Below are 7,721 nucleotides of genomic sequence, written 5' to 3'. Positions count from 1 at the left end.
TGTGACTCAAGTGATCCCTTCTTTCCTGTGGCTTTGTTCTTCCATCTCCGAGGACCTTAATAGAAGATATTTCCATATCCCAGGAATGGATCCCAGAAAACCAGGGGTCAGATTGTGGGTTTGGCAGGGACACAACACTCACCCCTGCGATGGCAGCTGGGCTTGCGGGCAGTAACCAACCCAGGAGCTGGGAAAGTCCTCCCTGCAGACACACCTGTAATTCAACAGCCACAGAAGCTTCTGTCACCTCGTTCCTACCAGGTTGTTCATGATTATTCCTCGATGGGACTCTGAGAACATACCTGCAGGAGGCTCCAAGGGCTTCAAAACTTTATGCAGCCAATGTAATGGAGAAGCCTTCCCAGGAACCTCCTCTGGAAGGGAGCACAGATGAGAACCTTTATCAGGCTTTTCTGGGATCGCTTTCTGCCTTAGGGGACTGGGCACTTCAAGGGGGTTGGGTAAAACCATAGGAGCTAGATGTCAGTGGACATGGAGAAAGCTGTAGAGGAGCCTGGGGAGCTCTGGGTTGGCTCCTGGTCACTCTTTCCATGCTCTGTGCAACATCCCTGAAGGGCAGACACTCCCCAGCAGCAGAGATGGCAGCTCAAGCCTCAGCAGGGCTCCAGCCCAGAGGGACAGCAATTACCTTTTGTTACTGTGCCTGGCATGGCCTCCCTTCCTGCAGAAGAGACTGCCAATGAGCCACTGCTTCCTCTGGAAAATGCTGCCTTCAGCAGAACTCTTTGGTCTTTCTCTGGAAAAAGAAAATTATACTCTTGGATCAGATGGAACCACTCCCCTTCAGGAGGCAATGCTTATCAAAGACTTAGTTAAGGATCAGGAAATCATATAAACTTTTGGGATTGGTCAGGGCCCTCCTTGGTTCAAACAGCTGCCATTTCTAATCTACCCGGACAATGGGAAATTGCCGGGGACCTCAAGGTGTGCATAGCCCATGGTGCAGTTTGGGCTCCCTGTCAGCTGATGCCAAATGCCTTCCTGCAGAGGCTGGGATGAAGCTTCAGCCAGGCCAGGCTGAGAAGCAGCCCTGCAGGCCATGAAAGCAGCAGCAGGGCAGTGAGGCTTCCATGGATCCCTTCTCTCTGTGCCGGGCACAGTGTGTCAGATGTGAGAGAAAGCCCCCAGCTAAGGGACATGGACCCACCTTGTGCTCCCTGCAGCATTTCCTTCAGCATTTGCTGCATGGTCTTGGAGTGGTACTGGGGTATCTTGGGTCCTGTGGCTTTGGTATTTCCTCTAGGAGGACCTTAGAGCAAAATAGTTCCTTTTCCCAGGAATGGATCCCACAAAACCAGGGGTCAGCCTGTGGGGTCGGCAGGGACACAACACTCACCCCTGCGATGGGAGCTGGGCTTGCGGGCAGTAACCGACCCAGGAGCTGGGAAAGTCCTCCCTGCAGACACACCTGTAACTAAACAGCCACAGAAGCTTCTCTCATCGCTGCTGATCTCCACAGGCAGCACTGAGCTGCAGGAGCCATGAGGGGATCACCCAGGCTGAGGGCACACATGTGCATGGCTCTGTCCTGGCACCTGCAGCGATGCTGCCCTGGCCGAGCTCTGGCCTCTGAGCTGGCAGCTCTCCCAGGGGGAAAGGCCCTGACCTACCCTCACCATCTCCCACAGCCTCAGTCATGGATTTGGGATGGGAAGCCGGATCACCTTCACCAAGAGGTTTGGCTGCAGGGAAAGGTAAGACAGAAGAGCTCCCGTGGCTCTGTAGGAGATCCTCAGGCTCCCTGGGGCCACCAAAGGAGCTGTGCCAGGCAAAGCCCTGGGGCACAGCCCTGGGCCCAGCCCCTTCCCTCTATGCCCTTCTCTGTGGCTGCACAGAGCACATGGAAGGAGACACAGGCACTGTTCACAGGAAGAAGATTGACAGCTAAATGCTCCTTCCTCCCACTGACAGCGATGCTGTGGGATCCCTCAGGGGTTTGGAAGGAAGGAGGGAAAAATTTCCTGAATCCATCAATTTGCAGACTCTTCAGGAAAATGGCACGTGAGTGTGCTCCTGACACATTAACACTGATTATTCTGTTTGGAAAAGGTACATTGAGAACTTGCCTCCAGCATCTTGCAAAGTCTTCAAACCACCATTTATCATCATTTCCAAATAATCCAAGTCATGATCCCATTCTAGAACAGAGCATAGATCAAAACCATGTGCATGGTGCACTGGAATCCCCTTTTGCCTTAGGGATCTGGGCATTGCACGGGGGTTGGGTAAGGCTGTGGGAGCCAGATGTCAATGGACATGGCCAAAGGTGCAGAGGGGCCTGGGGAGCTCTGGCCTGGCTCCTGGTCACTCTCCACCCTCTTTGCAGGCCCTGTGTCCCATCCCTGGAAGTGTGACAGAACCAGCCCAGGGCCCCTGGGGACTCTCTCCCTCCCACAGAGGAAACCCTCCCTTAAGCCCCTGGGAAAACCATCCCCAACGCTTCCCAGGGAGAAGGGAGCGCTGTCCCGGGAAAGGGAAGCCAGGCCGCGTGCTCACCTGCTCCCTGTGCTCGCTGTGGAGCAGCCTGGGCAGCCCTGTCAGGCAGGGCCACTGCCAGGAGGAGCAGGAGGAAGAGGCGCAGAGCAAAGGCCATGCTGCCTTGCCCACTGCCAGTCCTGCAGCTCTTGCTGCCACCACTGTCCTGACACCGCTGTCCCAATGTCAGCACCGCTGCTGCGGCCGCCGCTGCTGCCGCAACAGTCGTGGTCAAGGACTGACTGCTCGGTCCTCGTGGTGCTGTGCAACCACGGGGCTCTGGGACCTCTGTGACCTCAGAGCCTACTGTCACCTCAGCCTGCTATCATCCCAGAGGCTGCTGTGACCTCATGGCTTTGGCTGTAGCCCCCGAGTGTACTCCCATCTGTACTGGTGGACTGCCCTGACTGTAAATCTTTGACTTCATCAAAGTGTCATTGCTAAACAAAACCTTGGTTTTGCCTGCTGACATTGCTGGTCAGGCAATGCATCCCAGGAGATGCTCTTGATGGTTGCCTCTTTTCCTGGGCATGGCACTGGAGGAGGTCCAGGCCCAGGTGATGCCACTGAAAGAAATGTGCCCTCAGCTCAGGGACACTCAACACGGCCCTTCACACCAGCCCCTCCTTGCCCCGCCGCTGGTCACAGCAGCCCCTGCCTGGCTCCTGCCTGCCCACGCTGTGGTCAGCCCCACCTGCTCCTGGACATGGAGCTCAGCCAGGGCTGGTGCTGTGTGGGCTTTGCTGGTGGTACCAGCCGGACACTGGGGTGAGAGCTCCATCTCTTTATTGGAACAGAAGAGCTGTGCCGGGCCCTGCCCTGGCAGGAGGGACCCACCTTCAGTCCAGGCCACAGAGCAGGGCGGGTCCCTTCAGGGACACAGGGCCTTGCTTTGGGTGGTGGCAGCATCTGCACAGCAGCAAGCTGGTAATGCAGCTGTGACAGGGACATCACGTATGGGCATGGAGATGTGAAATGTGTGGTGCAGGTGTCCCTGAGGGAGGTGTTTGGCTGGACTTGTGAAGCTGCAAAGGGGCACCTGTTGAGAGAAGAGGCAGCTGTGGACCCCCAGCTGCCGCTGGCACACAGGGACCCTCCTGCACAGCAACGCTCAGAGCTGCCACGGCTTCCCATCAGCTGGAGGTCTGGCACACCCTGGCCCAGCTGGAGAGCTGTTCCTTGTTATAGCTGATAAAACAATATTTTCCTTCACAGATTAAGTTTTTGCATCACAAGTATTTTGATATAGTACAACTTATACTTACTTTTAAAAGTTTTTTCTAATCTCTCAGTTTATGTATTCACTGTATAGTTCATATGAATAGTAGTGTGAAAATATATTTTAGGCCTTAGCAAAATATTAAAATGGAGACTAAAATAAGTAGTTCTTTGTAACTACCTCAGAGAATGGTGTAAAGCAATTATTCTGTTTCTTACATCTGCAGACTGGCCTCTCCAAGTGATAACAGTGACAAGAAACAGAACATAAGCATCTGGGAAGAATTTATTATCTCTATTGTCACTATGAGGCAGTGTGATCCAATAGGATAAAACTACAGGAAGAAATAAAATATATAGACCTAATTAACAGAATGTCCTGTAGACAAGTCAGAGCTTTAAACCAAACAAGAGAGTTCCTAGAACATCAAAAACTTCAAGGAATATTTGAAAAATACGTAAGATAATGAATATGCATGTAACCACAGCAATTTAACCATATGTAGGGAATAAGATTTTAAGCTACCTCAGTGCTCTTTGTTTGCCAAAAGTACCCCAGCTCTGGATTAATTCTTTGTCCTTCTTTTATCCTTTATTAAACTTAAAACTTGTAAAGTGTGGACTCTGGTTTTCACACCCTCAAGGCCCCGGCGAGCAGGGGATGGCTCTGGGCAGGGTCCCAGGCCAGGAGCAGGCCCCAGAGCAGGTCTGCCTTTCAAGGCCAATTGCGTCTCCCACTCTTTCTCCTGTCCACCTTGCTTTGCCTCTGCCCACTGCAGCAAGCACACCTGGGCCTCCTTCAGGTCTCTGTGTGGGCTGGCAGTCAGCTTCTGTTGGGAATTTAAAGCTTTTCCTCTACTTTCCACAGCAAATAAGGGACCTCACCCAGCTGCACCAAACCCCAAATTTCACTCTAAAAATAACCATTTGCATTTTCCTCCATTCAAGCCCTGAAGAAAACAAACTTCACTTGCGGGAGCTGGCGGCACGGTGTCCTCCAAGACCGTTGATGAGCAGGACAATATTCCAGGGGAAGAGCGGCAAAGCCAAAGTTCACTGATGCTTAGGAAGCTTTGCAAAACCTTCCCACCTGTGGTGGTGTTGCACCCTCCTGAACTCCTGGAGCCCTCCCTCAGCTCAGGCGCAGTTTGGACAGGAAGGGGATGGTTCAGTTTGTGCCATGTGGGGACAGGAGGAGGGAAGACTTTGCACACACTGTCACCAGGGCAGGGCTGTTTTCCTTTATGGTGCCACGCGGTAGCACGTAATCTTTGATTTCATGGGAGTGAGGGAGGTGCTGAAGGGCAACAATTCCCTGTGCTAAGGACATCTTCCACTCACACAGCAAGGCAAGTGATAGGTTAGGGTTAGGGTTAGGGTTAGGGTTAGGGTTAGGGTTAGGGTTAGGGTTAGGGTGAAGGGGAAAGTGCAATCTCTCTTTCCTGGAAGGTGTTCAGCTTTTAACAAACTACTTTTGCTGAAGATGAGCCTAGGCAGTTTTGAGTGAGAGCATTTGATCAAACTCCCAGACTATCCTCACATCTGTTTGGACACAATTTCTCTTTTTTTTTTCGTTGTGAATGCTTTCTCCTGCCCCGCTGCCTCCTGCTTGGAGTTGTACGCGCAGCAGAGTCCCAGAGTTTTCTCAGCAGGCCTGTGCAGCGAGTTCTGAGCCAACGTGTGGCTCTGCTGCCATCCCAAATCTGCGCTTTCCTTGCCCAGCCTGAGCGCAAGTGGGGCATGTGCTGGGCGTGGCTGGAGATTTTCATCACCAAAATCCTCCAGCGTCATGGCATTTCCATCTGCCCATTGCTTTGGAGAGCACAAATCACAAACCACCCATCTCAGCTGATAAATGTCATTGCTTGCAGATTGCTGCAGCCGCACAGCTGAGCTACAAATACACATGAATCAATTGCAGTTGAAAAATGGCATTTATTACAAATTGCTACACCTACGCTGACAATACACAACTATAAAAATCTCCATTAAGTTTATAAAAAGTCATTTATTATATTAGCAAAACAATGTCACGTAAAAATATACAAATAGCAACTTCAGTTAGCAAAAACTTAATTTATTGCTAACCTCTACAAGTCACTATAGACAAAGATTAGTGACGTGTTTAACAACTTAATTTATTACAGATTACTAAAAGCTTAGAGCCCATATAGAAATACAAAAATATTCGTGTCTCCCTCTAAATAACCCTGTACTGAGAATTCCATAGATAAAATTATACAACTATACCTCTTCATACATGTTTAAATAGAATGAAATGCATTTATATATACATATATAACAATCTACAGATGCAAATACAAATTAAATATTACATATTTCATGCAATATATAAAACAAAACTATTTGAAAATATACAAATGTCACAGTCCCAATCTAAATATACATAGAACTGCATAAGAACAAATCAGCCGCCCGATCTTCAAAGCCTCTCCCTCAGTATTTTGCTCCCATGCAGAGCAGCTCTCCTGGACAGGGACAGCAGATGGGACATCTGGGAGGCAAAGGGAACAGCGAGTCAGTCCTGGCACCTTTCCCTTGGCAGCAGCTGCACTTCCAGCAGGGAAGCGAAAATCTCCGAGCCTCCCCAGGAGGGTTGGGAAGAACAAGCAGGCCGAGCGGGCCAGCGTGTGGCGAGCGCAGGCGCGGCGGGACTGTCCCGCATCTCCCGGCAGCCCGGCACAGCTCCCGGGCCCTGCCGGCACAGCTGCCTTGCCCAAGGACAGCCCCTGTGCCGGCCGGGGCAGCAGCGCTGAGCAGCCCCAGCACGGGCAGGGGCCGCTCCTGCCCGGCCGGGCAGCGCCCACAGACAGAGCCCTCGCCACCCTCAGCCCTGCCCGGCCTCACCAGCCCTGGGGCCTCACCCAGGCTCTCGCGTGGCCCCAGCACATCCCTGCTCACTGCTCTTGCTCCAGGCCTTCAGCTTCTCCCTGCTGCCTCCTGGCAGTGTCTGGATGTCCTCAAGCTCTTCAGCACAGCTGTGGTGGCAAAAGTGGAGGCTCTGGAATTGGTTGCAAGGCCTGGCAGAGCTGCAGTCCCTGAGCTCTGTGTGCTCCCTCCTGGCCCCCTCCATCCCCTCAGCCCCGCCGTCCTCTCGGCAAACCCCCAGCCCCCTCTTCAGTTTCTTCAGCCTCTCCCAGGCCTCTCACCCCGCTCAGTCCCTTCTGAGCCGTTGTGTCCCCTCAGAGCCGGCACAGCCCTCAGCCCGTGCCTCTGTCACCTCAGTGCCACCATCGCCCTCTGCTCCCCCACAGCCCTCAGTGCCCCCAACACCTCAAGGTTTCCATCGTCCCTTCAGCATCAGCGCCTCCTCAGCCCCCTCAGTCTCACCGTCCTTCAGCAGCTCCTCACAGGACAGTGCCTGGGGCCACCGGCAGCTCCCACCGCTCCAGGGACAGCCAGGGCTGCAACTGCTGCTCCGCCTGGCCCGGCCCCAGCTCGGACCCAGCACAGGGGGACACAAGGGGCACAGCGGGAAAAACAAGAGATGAAAAAGGCAGCCAAGGGGGAAAGAGGCAAAAATGCAGCCTAGGCCTACACAGCTCAATCTATGGACCTAAACATCCATAGAGCTCTAACTAAAGAACTATGCACATTTAGAATTGTCACGATGTGCGCATCAAAATGTTAGTCTCTACATATAGAAATGCAAATTAGAAAATCTATAAATGTAACTGTATACATAGAAATTAAATCCTATCGCATCCATAACTATCTATACAAACTATACAGATATATAAATAGATACACCTATAAATACAACTATACAACTCTATCAATATATACTTGTAACTATATAAATAAATCAAGATAAAATAAATAAATAAATCAAGACAAAAAATCTCTAACTATATCTATAAATAGAGGGATGCCACCTGCCCGATGGTCACAGGCTCTCCCTCTGATCCTTCTTCCCACGCAGGGCAGCCCTTCGGGCAAGGTAGATCAGATGGATATCTGGGAAGGAAAGGCAACTCTCAGTCAAT

At 51.8% G+C, this 7,721-nt stretch overlaps 1 long non-coding RNA gene across 1 annotated transcript; it reads right to left on the bottom strand.

Annotated features, from left to right (window-relative positions):
* Positions 1–5,755: 5,755 nt before the first annotated feature.
* LOC131590224 (uncharacterized) lies at positions 5,756–7,509 on the bottom strand. Its single transcript, XR_009280025.1, has 3 exons — positions 7,066–7,509; positions 6,600–6,713; positions 5,756–6,229 (listed from the first exon to the last, which is right to left on the bottom strand). It is a non-coding gene; the product is annotated as an uncharacterized LOC131590224 (long non-coding RNA).
* Between the last annotated feature and the right edge of the window lie 212 nt (positions 7,510–7,721).

The sequence above is a fragment of the Poecile atricapillus genome, chromosome 32, assembly GCF_030490865.1.
Source record: "Poecile atricapillus isolate bPoeAtr1 chromosome 32, bPoeAtr1.hap1, whole genome shotgun sequence".
NCBI lineage: Eukaryota > Metazoa > Chordata > Aves > Passeriformes > Paridae > Poecile > Poecile atricapillus.
The sequence above is the reverse complement of the archived record's forward strand: the minus strand, read 5'-3'. Positions and strand labels throughout refer to the sequence as shown.